This window comes from Nestor notabilis, unplaced genomic scaffold, assembly GCF_000696875.1.
Source record: "Nestor notabilis isolate BGI_N333 unplaced genomic scaffold, ASM69687v1 scaffold12894, whole genome shotgun sequence".
NCBI lineage: Eukaryota > Metazoa > Chordata > Aves > Psittaciformes > Psittacidae > Nestor > Nestor notabilis.
In genome coordinates this window covers 1,510-16,264 of record NW_009926107.1, presented here as the reverse complement: position 1 = coordinate 16,264, position 14,755 = coordinate 1,510, and the positions used below count along the sequence as shown (strand labels likewise).

General features: G+C 40.9%; 1 pseudogene; it reads right to left on the bottom strand.

Annotated features, from left to right (window-relative positions):
- Positions 1-10,007: 10,007 nt before the first annotated feature.
- On the bottom strand, positions 10,008-13,434 carry LOC104404851 (annotated as a pseudogene).
- Positions 13,435-14,755: the final 1,321 nt, after the last annotated feature.

Below are 14,755 nucleotides of genomic sequence, written 5' to 3'. Positions count from 1 at the left end.
AGCAGCTGCTCAAAACCCGGCAACAACGGACTGGCGTGTGGAGGGTGGCAGTGTCTCAGCCCAGGATGCAGATAACCAGGGTGCTGGCAGCCCCAGAAAGCACAACCTGCTAGCAGCACTGCACCCGAGGCCTGGCTTCATGCGATGCCCTTGCTGCTCTGCCTTCAAATCCCACCACAGAGTACAGTCCTGGCACTACGAAGCTGGGAAGTGAACATGTTCGTCTAAAACTGTCTGCCAAGACTGCATGGAACCAGTCATGCTGATAGTTCATTATAAAGCCCTAATACGTATTTAATGACACCATATTTTCTGCAATGCCAGTTGGTACCTTAATAGCCTTAATAATAGCACATATTAGTAACATTATTACTTGATTGTGTAACATTCTCCACCTTCACTGTGCTATGCCAGTAGTAACTAATGAATGCATATTCTAGGAAATTCATCCACCTGAAGCTGATTTCTCTGAATAAAGCTTTAATTTCAGTGAAATGGGATGTGAGCTTAGTGTGGGAGTGGATATGACAGAGACTTGATGCTCTTTCTGAATGATACATCAGCTTCCAGTTTCTGCTGATACAGAAATAAGTTTAAAAATAGCTAATTCCACCTGGGCCATTTGTGTGCCTGATGCTCCAGACCCAGCCAAGAACAGCAGACCTGCTGCACAAGCCAAACTGCTGAGAGGTAGGAATCCAAGATGGGGAGATGCCAATGTGTCATCTTTTAAAAGGCCTTTTCCATCCATCCTTCATATGACTAAAAAAATTATTAGCAAGAACAGATGAAATGAACAATATTACTGGGTTACTATATTAGTTTTGGGGTGTCTGATGGGAGCAGCTTACCAGTAGTCTCATATATGCAGACACTGAGGAAAAGTAGAAAACTAGGCCTAAGATTATTTTAGGTCTTCTGTTTGGCCTTGAGTGTTCTGCTTTACTCAAAATACCACGCAATCATATGCCTAATCCATTAAGTCAGCAAAATAAAATATTAGGACTACAGGCAGCAGAAACAAGAAGAAAACTAAGTTCTACAGCTTGCTGCTAAGATCGGCCCCAACCCGTGGGCAAATGCTGTAACTGTTTACGGCAAACGCTATAAATGCTTTTGAGGCTGTTACTCAGAAGATGGTTGTCAGCAACTCCAATAGGAGCCTGGGTGATGCTGCAGACCCTCAGTGGGAGCAGATGTTGTCCAGGCTCGTGCTGAGCACTTGCTCAGGTTGGGTATTTGACTTTTGCTATCTATTTGTTATATACTTGGTCAACACACTGAGCATTGCCACCTCAATATCATATGCAGATCATCCTTTTCTGGCACTGCCCTTCTTCCTGTGCCTATTTAGGAATCTGGTTAGAATCAGAGAGCTGGTGCTACTTTTAGGCACACTGTTACGGTAAGATGTGTTTTGGCTAATAGTGGCTCCCAGGATGACATGTGTGGGATATCACTTTGACACAGTCACCCAGGCTCCTTCCTTTGGCTCCATGTTGATAGTCATTTGCCTTTCTCTACCCATATGCTGAGAGAAATAGTCCCAGCACACAAGTCCTGTATGTCTGTATTCCCATTTCTTCCCCTTACACATACGTCCAGGCTACTTCCTGCTTGTCCCCATGAACACGAGGCCATAGCAGCTGCTCTGAGCAGAGCCTGTATAACTGCTAGCTTGGCAGCCACTAAAAATGTTGAGACAATTTTCTTTGCAAAAATTCCATCAGGAAAGCCAGGGACTGAACTGGCACGAGTGCTACTTTTCACATACCGACTGAAAGGTTTTCTTATTGATTGGCAATTAGCCTGTTCTAACAGACTGAGGGTCAAATTCCCAGCTGGTGTAAATCAGAGAAGTCCCACTGAAGTCTCTGATTTATTTTCCAAATGGCTTAAAAATTCAGCGGGAGCCTTAAACTGCCAATGTTATACATCAAACAGCTAGAACTCAGAAAGATAGCACATTTTCTGTAATGCTCTTTGACATTAAGTATTCCTTATGGACCAGATATGATCAATCAGAGTCGTAGAGCAAACATTCTGAAGGTTAAAAAAAACCCAACCAAAACCAACCACAAAACCCCACATGGACCTGATCAACATAAGTTTTAGGAATGAGAACTAAAACGTGGAACTAAAAAATTTTACATTTCAAGCTTTTGTTATCCTTTACAAATGTGCGTTAGTTATCGCATGAGTCGAAACTCAGTTTTAAGAGTCCTGCGCTTCTCTTGGATGAAAGTTTGCCTGTCAAAGCGACTGGAAGGATTTTGCTAGCTCTCAGTGGGACTGGACTGCATCCCTTGTGAAGCCCAATTCCCCAGCAGGTGTGGGTATTGCTTATGTGCATAGCACAGTCGTTGCATTTTTGTTTCCTTTCTCTTTCCAGTTCTGCTTCTCAAAACATTCAGCATGTTGGTGTCCCAGACAAATGTGCTGATGAAACTAAAGGCCCTGGAGCTGAATGGCCTTGGGAGAATTAGAGTGGCAAAAGAAGGCAAGGCAAGCTCCAGAATCTGCCTTTTCTCTGGAAACAAATACTTTGTCTTAGGAGATAGATAAACAAACATTGCCTGGACTTGATTCATAACTTCTGTCAAGTCAGATGTCTTGGTCTGCTTTTAACACCTATATATTTTAGAAAACTTTTGTAAACCTGGTAATGTGACTGCAATTTTTCCTGCGTTTCCTTCAGCTGCCTAACAAAGCAGAACTAGTTTGGGGCTGCTGCTCTTCAGTGGACGCATCTTATTTCTGGAGGTAAGTACAGTCATATTCAGTTTTCTCCATCTGCTTTGCACTATTGTGCAAGCAAGTCACTTCTACTTAAGTCTATATTCTATCAAGGTAAGACCGTGATATATGTGATACAGAGTGGTGATATTTCATTCTACCAACCAGAAACTCTAATAATCACTTAGATAAAGGCAAGACCAGGCTGTAAATTATACATTTTCTTTAATCCTTTATTCACTTAAAACATAACCGAAGCCTTTTCTGACTTTAATAGAATCAGATCCTTTTTTAAATTTAGAATACAATAAATCACAATGCAGAATAATAAAAAGGGTGAGAAAATGTCTATTATTAAAATAAAACCAGTATACTCAGTGTCCTGGGTTCAGCTACAGCAGTCATTTTTTCTCCTTCTTAGTAGCTGGTGCAGTGCTGTGTTTTTGACTTTCAGTCTGGGAACAATGCTGATAACACCGATGTTTTTAGTTGTTGCTAAGTAATGTTTACTCTGACCAAGGACTTTCTCAGTCTCATGCTTTGCCAGAGAGGAGGGGAAGCCAGGAGGAAGCAGAGACAGGACACCTGACCCAAACTGGCCAAAGGGGTATTCCATACCACAGCACGTCATGCCCAGTATAGAAACTGGGGGGAGTTACCCGGAAGGCCCAGATCGCTGCTCGGGTCGGGCTGGGTATCGGTCGGCGGGTGGTGAGCGGTTGTGTCCTTTTCCCTTGTTATTCCTCTTATCATTATTATTGGTAGCAGTAGTGGTTTGTATTATACCTTAGTTACTGGAGAGCTGTTATCTCAACTCGTGGGAGTTACATTCCTTCGATTCTCCTCCCCAGCCCTCCGGGAGCGGGGGGAGGAAGGAAAAGGGGGGGAGTGAGCGAGCGGCTGCGTGGTTCCAAGTTGCCGGCTGGGCTTGAACCACGACACTCAGGAAGTGGTGAAAAGTATTTTAACACCTATAGAAACACCCACTTCTTCCCTCCAAGGAGTTACAAGTACACGTTGCCTTAACTGAATGCTAGTTAACTCTGTGTTGATTTCTAATAAAGAGTGATTTTTGTGGGAGCAGAGGCATGTAGTAGTCTTTATTTCAGAAATCCAGCTTTTAAACCAAGGACTTCTCCCTAAATGCTCAGCTGCCATTCCTCCTCCCACTCTCTGGGAGAGACAAGCCAGTCTCCCATTTGCTTAACATAGATGGCTTTGGTAGAAACAGTGATGACCAGGAACAGTACTGTGATCATTTCAATGACCTGTGCCTGAAGATTTGAGAAAAAGCTAGGCTTTTCTATGCTGAAGAGCAAAGCCCGCATGCAGCAGGGAACTGCAGAGCTGCTCCAGCTCTAAACAAATTCTTCAGAGAATCAGTGCTCAAGCCTTTGACAACCACATCCAGCGAGAGTTAAATAAAGAGCCACCTCTTCCACAGGCACATCTAAGATCTAACTGCAGCCAGTCCCAGCAGATTTCAACATCATCTTCCTTGTCTGCTGAGAGAGAATTCTTACAGAAACACAGATTTCAGGAAGAGCTTTCTAAAATTACCCAGAATACTAGCAGAAAATAGATCCATTGACATCATGAAGACTCGGTTTTACTATCCTTGGAATAGCAGAGTGTTGAGTTTCTGTTCAGAAGGCTTACCTTTCCTTTAGAGAGAGGCATGGGCTGAACCAAAAATCTTGTTTGAATAAGTACCTGAAACATCTTTTTTGGATAGGATGATGATGTGACACTTCTGTCAAAACAAGGAAAGAACTTGAATCCAAATCTCCTGCCACATGTATTAATAAGTGATTATCAGCTGTTCTAGCTTATGCTGTATTTCTTCTTTCCCACTCTCTCAAAACATGTTTGTAGGCAAAACACATACATAAATTCCAAAAGAATCAGAAGAACAGAAGTCTGTAAGAATACTTAATATCTCATTTCTAAATACTGAGGAATTCACATGTAGCTGAGACTTCATTTTCTGTAGGGAGTTTGTGGGATGTCATGTCCATGAAAAGTGATCTGAGTAAGCAACCCCATTGGCTAAGTTCACGTAACAGAGGACAACCACAATACCTCTGAATATTTTTTATTTATTTATTTAAAGACAGGCTTGTTCAGAAAATCCTGCATTGAAGTGGGAGCCCAGCATTCAGCAGGTTAGAGTTCAAGATAAATTAAGATTTAAATGTAATTCTGTAATTTTCAGGAAATTACATACACCACACTTCCACCAGTCGACCACAAGGTGAAACTATATGTAAAAAGATACAAGAGATCTGTAATTTGTTCCACTATTCTCAATACAATGACAGTGGTGATTAGATTATTCAATATAAGCATAAAATAATCTGTCATAACTGAGAGTACTAGAACTCAGGTAGGTAGTTACTCTTAAATCACCTACATGAAAATGAGAGTAATACAAACTCCTAACTACTAATCTGACTCATTAAATGTACTTAGGAGCCCTAAGTACATCCATTTCAATACAGAATACAATTAAAATGGATGTGCAATTCAATCTGTACATTGTTTAACAATGTTACTGCTGAGTTTAACCATCATTTTACCCAAATTATGCCAAGGCAAATCTGTTTTGCACTTGGCTGTCAAACTGATTTGCAGCAAAGACCTAGCCTGTGGTTAAGATCAACATCCAAGCATCTGGAACTGGATGAGGAATAAAGAAAAATCCTGTTTGTAAGATCAAGTAGCAGAAATGGGCACAAAGGTGCAGCATTACCTTTCAGCTGCCTTGAGGCTAATGGGAGGAAAATAGTTTAGTGCTGAATAAGTTAAGATGACTGGGACAAGGGCTGCCTGCATCAGATCAGAATTTCTGATTTAATTTTAAACAGTAACTTAACCTTGCTGCCTCCTCACTGGCTACACATGCAGATGGGGTTTGCCTGATTAGATCTAGGTGAAGGAACAAGGCCATGAATTGTACAGACACCTCACGGTATGACTGCAACCAGGTGCCAGCTTCAAACATCTGTCCTTTGCTAAGACGATAGTAAATAGGAGCAAAAAGAAAAGATAACTTTGTCAACATAAAGCCAGCAGGAAATGTGGTGCAACATGTCAATACTAGAAAATTACTACAAACCAAAGCTCCAAATAACCTGAAATTCAGAATTAGTATCAGCTTTTCCATTTCAAAGTAACTCATAGAAGAGCCTAGGAGGGTGGTCAGCAGGTAGTAATGTCAGAGCAGTTCTCCTTATGTCCTGCTCTCATTTGCAGCTACAGCTACATTTCAATAACCTTGGTTGCCTCTGCTAAAAGACTAGATGTACTGAAAATTGTACATGGTTTCAATTATTAGCAAAATACATGCAGATTTTTAGCTGACTTTGTTAATCTTTTAGCTAGGTGAAAGAACATTTAGTGTTATTCTCATACGTTACACTAATAAATATTCTATGTGATTTGGTATTTAAGAATATTTATTGGCTATCTAAATGCTTAGTAGCTTATCAAAACCTTTAACAACTTCTATAATGAGCTCTTTTAGATGCTTTTTAGATATCTTTTGTGTTTAGGTAAAAACAAAAGCTAAACAAGCTGCTTCAAAACTTGGGTTTGCTCGTAATGAATGCCTTCTGATCTATTTTAGGAATGTTCTAGCATGGAAGACGCACCTTATCAAGGTCTCAAGACTCTTGTGGCATAATTCCCTGAGAAGGCACCCCAGCTTGATTCAAGGCCTATTGGAACCAAGGGAAGCTCACCATTGACTTCATATGACTTTGGTAGGACCAACAAAAGCACTGACTGAAATATTTCTATGCTTATCATGTCCTCTGATTTTTAGTTTCATATATTATTATTTTCACATGACATTACTATAAAATATTTAGTCTCATAAAACATGAAAAGAAGAATCACAATTTGTACTACAATATGAGAAAGTATGTTTATTATATTTAAAAACATCCATTCTCATGGATGTACAGAGATTAGTTAATTTTATCACTACCATTTAGTAGGTATAACAACATAAATTGAACTTTAATCTTCTGCAGGAAAAACACCTACAGCTAGAATATTTATTTGCACTACCAGTTTTGTTACGAAATGCTGCATTATGTTCTACATATTATGTGAGACAGTTTAAGCCATGCAGCTGCTGAGAGCTCAGGTTGATTTTCAAGCCTATTTAGGTTTCTAACTCCTACTGAAATCCATAAAATAATTTGGTCATCAGAATGCTCAGTTTTGGCATGCCTAAATCTTAAGGATATGGAACATAGTCTGAAGTTTAAGCAGCCTGATTCTTTATAGGATGCTCTATCATAGTTAAATCCCAGGAAAGAAATCTGTGAATGCCAGCACAACAGTTGAGGATCACAAAATGTAGCCAACAGAAAAAATGAAGAGAAGAAAACAGAAATCCAGAAAGTTATAAAACTGGAAATCAGAAATGCTGCTCACAGGAGAACAGAAGAGAGGTGGTTAGATCGTAGACGAGCAGCTAATACAAATTCATACCAGATTTCACATAGCCTGAGTGTCCAGCCTCAAAAGGAGAGGGATGCTAGCATAGGAGTCGGATGGAGCACCTGGGTCAGCTTTCCCCATGAGAACAGACTCTGCATGCAGGGTACCCTGCTGTGGGAGGTATCTCCTCATTCTACCACCTGTCACACTGCAGATCTTGGCTACTTGAACCTCACAAAATCATCTGGCCTGCCAATACTGTTGAAAGAGGTTGAAACTTGATAGATACTTCTGAAACATCTGAAAGCTCAGTGCTTTGTTGTTTGTGTACCTGGGCTGTAATACTGAAGAATTACAATTCTCAGTGTAACCTGGATTTTGAGGTCTTTCTCTGAATGCAGAATAGCAGGAGAACGCTTGAAAAAAAAGTAAGCCACTGCAAAAAGACCACAACCTTGTGTCTCTCAATGAAAGGAAGCAACATGACAGAGCTGGTATGTGCTTAGATAAAAAGGCATTCCACCTCTGCCAAAAGAGGAAATGTGACCCAGATCCATACCAAGGCTTATGTGCCTGGGTTGATACTGAGGTGGGATACAGGAACTTCTGACCAAAACTGCCATCTCCAACAGAATCTGCCAGAGGGATACTTATCTCAAAACCAGCTAAACCCTACTGCGCTTCAAGTGGTCCTCAGGAGCTGCTCTCAGGTTAGCTTCTGATTTAGTTGTCCCACTTCAATGGATACACTGCGTGCAAGAAATTAGGGCCTGAGAACCTAGATGCATGTTTGGGTACCAAGAAATATCATGACATTTATATAAGATACATTAATGTATTACAGACAGTTCCTAATCTAACATAGTTACAGAAAAGTTTGAAATTTGATCTTATAAAACATTGGTTCTCTTTCCCATTGTTTAGTTACTACGAGCAGTAAGATGTGACCTTAATGAAAATAGCAAGAAGACTCAAAACTGACATCTAATCCAATGCTACTCAGAAAACATTAAGAGACATTTTGCTTGATATTAGCTTGTACTTCAGTCCTACAGCACAAGCAGAATGTCAAATGAATCATTTTTACACCTTTCCCTTGAAAAATCCACCACAATCCGCACTTTGACTTTTACAAACTGCACCTTCCTGAGAAAGCCGTTCCATCAAAAAAAAAATCAACCAAAATACCCCTAGATTTCTTCCCCATAAAAAGGTGCTTTAGAAAATTTTCAGTGGATCTCCTACATCTATTTTTTGAGAGAAATAGCCTGAATTTAATTGATATTTCTTTCTTTTAAAGAAGGATCATTCTAAACTCAATTTATTTCTTATTGATTGGCTGTGGTTTAGTCACAGTCTCCCTAACTTAAATGGAATTTAAAATATTTCCTTCTACAATGGAGTTCTGTCAAAAAATATAATGAAACTTTTTTTCACTTCCCCTCAAGAACTCTAACATGATGTTTTTTCACCTTACAATCATTTATCTAACATGATTATTATGGCTATAACTCACTGAGGTTAGATATGAGGATAACAGCATATATTTGAAGAGTGAATAGCATATATTTGAAGAGTGAAGCATATTTTGAATATACTATATGAATAGCAAACATTTGAGAAGTGCACCCTTTAGTAGCCAGTGAAGAGCTTGCTGACATGTGAAATCACAAATGTCTACACCTGATGAGATCTCTAAGGTTCTGGGACAAAAGGAATAATGGAGGCCGGTGGGAGGTGGATGGTATGTTTCAAATCTTTGCTGGGGTCACATAGAAAAAAGCGGGGAGCCCAGCATAGGTCTTAAAAGATGCCTTATTTGTTTTATGGCTATTTGTCTATTCCTTTTCCAGATATGGTCATCAGACTTTGTCACGAGAAAAGACTTTGTCCTTAAAGCTGTGTGAAATGGGTGTTCTGGGCTGCATTTCTCCCAGCAGGTAGTACAGAAAAAACAGCCAGCATGAGAATGAATGGCTGAAAGTAAGTGTTCAGCTGTCCTCAGCAAATTCAATTGCTTCAGCCAATTTTTGTAAATATTTGGCTGTGGTTTCTGTCAGGGTCGATGTGAATAGGAGGGTAAACTTCCTTCCAACTCAGTCAGGTGACAAAGGCAAGTCCCTGGAGCATCTCCATTAGCTCTGGACCCACACAGTCTTGCCACACAGCCATGCTGTCATTAGCTGTGTTTCTAGTATACATGACTTCTTTGTAGGTCCACAGATTGTGGTGTTTTCTGGGGAGCACAAGTTGCTAAAGCCCTTTGCACCTCAGTTGGGTGTCTGAAAGCTCCAGGGCATGACGGAGCCTCAGAAATCAGTGGTTGAGTTTAATACGGCTAGGTCTGATACCATGTAATACAAAGCCTGTCCATCTGATCTCAATAGCCTGCTTCATTTTAGATGCCCACACAGAGGCACAAACAGAGCTCCCATAACCTGACAAGTGGCTGGGCATCACTGGTTCACCTAATCTGGTCTGCTGATATGCTAATCAGGCTCTAGATGATTTCCTAGTGTTTTATCCAGCTGGAAAGGAATCTGACCAGGTTGATAACTATTGAGGAACTGTCTTCCAAAATCCCTGTTACTAGCCATTGGTTTCCTACCCTATCACTGGTTACCTGTGAGCCTCACAAGACCTTGTTGAGCCAGGAAGAACTGACCATGGTCCATGGTCATCCTGACTGGGGGACAGCAAGGACTGGTTAAGTAATCAGCTCTGATGGTAGCAAGTACTCATAACTGGTGCAGTCTACCAGTGTCTATTCATAGGATAAAACAAGGATCTTACACACTGCATTTATATTAGGCACAGGCTTAATCTGAAGAAGTTAAATACATATCTCACCAAATAACAATGTCTTCAGTTCCCAGGGCACTCTGCCTGATAGTGTTAGTAAAATCTTGGTACAGTGAAAACAGTAAAGACATCACTGCCAAGCTAATTCAGCATTTCATAGTCTTTCTAAAGTAATCGAATGGTTTGTTATGTGGCTGTCCCTCAGACTACATTTTCTTTTCATTCATGTCCCTATGAGCTATATTTTATTATGGTTAAAGGTTTGTTGTCTAGAGAACAGAGATTATTAAACAAAAGTTGCAAACAGGTACTGCTTAAGGTGTTGGTAATAAGCAAGTGAACAAACTCTGGGAAAAAAAGTGTTTTCATTTACTTTGGTGCAAAATTTAATTATAATTATTTGCTGTCTCATCAATTAGCAGAAGCAACTAAAATCTTTTCATTAAAGAGGAATTTTTAACATAAGAATTCCCCTCAGCATTCCCTCAGTTCTGTTTTTGCTGATAAGGGGAAGGAAAGAGCCATTCTGCTATGTCAATCAGCTGTTTTCCAGTCCCTCTCTGTTTGAAAGCTGTAATACTAAAGGCATGCATTTTTCTTGCTGCTTTCCCTAGGAGATTCTTACAAAAATGTTAGAAAAAGTGACTGTAAATAGGCACACACTATAGGAGGGAGAATGTTGGCATTGTACAGCCTTAAATGAAAGGGAAAATGCAACACTTGGTGAATCTTAAGAAATTCAGTTTCAATTTTTTTGTGCTCTTCCTAGATTTGTTTCAGAGACATGTCTTTCACTGTACCTTTTCCTCATATTGCAAGATGTTAGGAGAGGGTATTTGGTGCTTGGATGTTTACCCTTAATTAAAACATGATTAAGGATCAGCAACAAGTGAATTACTATGCCCAAGCACTGAAGATGAAAGCCAACTGATATGCAAGTGACTCCCTAGATATCATCATCGATTTAAGGGAGATTGAGGATGTCATGGTTTAACCCCAGGTGGCAACTTATTGAGCCACTCACTCTGACTCCTCATCCCACCCCCAGTGGGATGGGGAGAAGAACTGGAAAAAGTTCAAACCCATTGGTCGAGATAAGAACAGTTTAATAACAATATAATAAAGAGTGGGAAGAGAGAGGAATAAAACTTAAAGGGAAAAATACCCAAGTGCTGCACAATACAACTGCTCACCACCCACTGACCAATATCCAGCTCAACCAGAGCAAGAGTCGGTCTCTTCCAGGTAATTACCCCCAGTTTATATACAGGGCATGACGTGCAGTGGTATGGAATACCCCTTTGGCCAGTTTGGGTCAGGTGTCCTGTCTCTGCTTCCTCCTGGCTTCTTGTGCCCCTCCTCACTAGCAGAGCATGAGAGACTGAAAAGTCTTTGATCAGGGTAAGTGTTACTGAGCAACAACTAAAACATTGGTGTGTTACCAGCATTATTCTCATCCTAAAGCCAAAACACAGCACTAGGAGTCCCAGCTGAAACCAGGACACAGGGCCACCACACATCAAGAATCAAAGTAGAAAAACTTTACAGGGATTAGCAGCCTGAAAAGATACAGAAAACTGGGCATAAAATGTCAAAGGGGATGCACACCACCCTGAAGCAGTTATTATTGATGTCTATCTATCCTCTTCTTGCAGAGCTAAGGAAGGGTAAGATGGATAAAACCAGGTGTCTACACTTCCTTTAATACCTAAGAATAAGCATTTGCCTTCAAGACAGAGAGAAATGCAGTCCCTTAGTGGGCAGTGTAGTGGGTGATGGCAGTGCTAAGGGAGTAGTGGGACCTAATAGGAGAGGGAGCTTCCAGACCAGATGCCAGCTTCAGACTGTATCTGGTCTGAAAGACTGAACATAGCCTTTAAAAAGGGAATACAGCTCACTTGCTAAACTCTGAAACACAGAAATTGAGACCTGCTGGTAATGCAGTCTACACTGGAGGATGAAGCCAGGGCTGTGACAGATTTATGCTGCTTTTTCACAGGAAACCTACTGTCTTCATCCAGTTTCTGGGAGAATGTCCAGAATGACATAAAGAAGGACTAAGGTAAGGCACTTATCTTGAAAATACTTGTGTGTGTGTTCAGCTGATGTGAGCAGAGCAACTTGGTTCTGGTGCACCATTTGCCTGCTTCAGGTAGGTATGGGACTAAGTTAAAGTTTTTAAGATGGAGGCATGCAGAAAGACTGCTGGTTCAATTTCTCCTTCTGAAGTAACACTGAGCAAGCTGCTAAGATCTCTGCCTTGTTTTCCCTTCTATAAAAGGGGCAGCTATCTGAGGATTAGTTAGTGATTGCATACCTGAGCAGAAGAAAGTACATCAGGGAGGATTAATGTATTAACTGCCTTCTACATCCTACATCAAAATGCTGAAATCCGTTTAATCCATTCAAATGCATGATTGACTATAGCATAGGGATGAATCAAAGCCAAAAAAAAAAGGGGTGGTGGTGGTGGTTTGAGGCTGTATTTTTTCTTCAGAACATTGAGCTCTTTAAAGCATGTGGACCATTAACATGAACCATCAGAGCTGGCCCAAGTAGGAGGTTTTCCATCCTGATGCACCATCTGCAAGAATGGGTAAAGCATAAATGCAGCCCACATTGTTCCAGCAAAAGCTTACCATAGAGAGAAATAATAAAGGTTCATCTCTATAACCTAGTCAAGTGTACACAAATACAAGCAAAGCATAATCTTGGGATGTCATGAAGGAAATTTTTATGTATTCATTCAGCCTAAACTGAGAAAAGCGTAAAATACTTCAATTGTTTCCAAGGTGTTTCTTGATGTCAGTGGAAGGATACAGGGCTGCACTGCTATCCCAGAGCCAGGAAAGTTCATTGTTCCTCATAACTTCACTCTTTGGACAGGAACCAGTGTAGTTCTGATCACGGAAATTGTAATTATGACAGTTGGGGTATAAATGGTATCCCCCAAAGGCCCTTTGGTCTGCTTTCATTCCTTATGCAATTGTTTCCCTTATAAAAGCTTAGCACTTTCTTCAAAGGAAACTCTGGCTAAATGTTCAACATAATTTGCTGAACTATCCCTTCCATTTTGGTCATGAGTTTCCTGGATTTTCTTCTGCAGAGTTTTTTTTTTCATCCCAATTGCAGGTCCACTGAGGTCTCCAGTGGTCCCACTCTGTGACAGCTCATCCACTGAAGTCCTTATCTGGGATGTAGTAGTTAAAGTCATGGCCATTTTTTTCCAGATGAGTTTGCAAGCTGAAGTTCTAGGCTAGGCCACCATTAACAGGGACTTCCCGTGATGTGTCTGCCCTCTTGCTTTAGCTAATGGGCTTCCAATCATATGGAACATTTCCAGGTTCAGTACGACATTGCACCTCAGGGAGCCCAGGTCTGTCGGCCACTCCAGGTGTCTCCGAAAGGCTTGCTCTCCCAAGCTGGTGGTTGGGCTGTTTTCATAGCAAGGGAAGTCCAGGTGAGTGATATGTGTAGTCATGCCAGGGGCTGAAGGGTGAACAATACAAAACAGTGTCACATTTTCAGGCAGTAATTTCATGACTTAAGAGACAACATTAGGCGGATCTCCCAGTTTGTCTGTAGAACATAACAGAAGAGGCATTAGTACCTATTCCATATTAACTATATGAATTGGCATGAGCCACTTCTGAGGTATTTACCTTGCTAACACAAGTGAGCACAATCTAACCCAAAGAAAGAGGGAAGATTCCCAGCTGAAGTAAAGCAGTGTAAGCCTGTGGAAGTCAGCATAACCACAATTGTATGTCTCATCAATCTAGGTCTTACTGAAATCACTGAGGACACTGCCATCACTTCAGTGGGCCCCAGGGTATCCTAGGGGCCATGGCTGTTGCATTTAAAGGTTGAAAAAGAAACGGTTTCCTTATTCTTCAAGCTTTCTCAATAATAACAAAGATAACAATAAAATCAAGCCTTGGCTTTTATCACCATCTTCGCAGCTTCATGAACATCCCTGACCTGTCTAGCACAGTGCCAGCCAGAGATACTCCAAATAGCTCTAAACAAGCACACATATTTCATTGTCACAGCGCAGTACCATAAAGGGATACAAGTTCAAATCCCTGACCACATTAAAGTAGAACCATGAAAGCTTGCTCTGAGCTATTTATTAGCCTGGCTGCACTATCACACAAAGCTAGCACCTTCTGGACCAGCTCTGATAGCTCTGCATAGCACTGTGTATAACGTGTACTTTGATGCTATGGCCTGTGGCCACTGCTACAAGCAGAATCATTAGTCACAAGATCCCTGCCATTATGTGTGTATTAAGCAGAAAAGAAACCAGATACACAGCAAAATCTGCATACTTACATTATTGGTAAAAGAGAGAGTCTTACACAACCTCCAACTCCAGGCTCACCCCTGTTTTCCAAATCCTGGGGAAATCCCACACAATCAACCTGTACAATCAGCCATCAGGGATGATCATGGATTTGTATCTAAGTCCTACTTGTTGTTCTTCTTCCTTAGCCCTTGCCTACCTAGTTATCTCTCCTGGGGTAGAAAACTGCTGGAGGTGAGGCTCATGCGTGTCATATGGACAGCCAGAATATTTATTACATATACTAATGGGAATAGAGCATCTATGTAATCCTTCCTTTCTCTCAAAACAGAAAACCAATCAGGAATATCTATACACCTGAGGTACTTTTATGGACTCCCCACTCCCCCATTTCTTTGCTATTTTAGAGTAGGACTAGCATGACCTCTTTTCAGGTACCTGCAGCAAAAACATCAACAT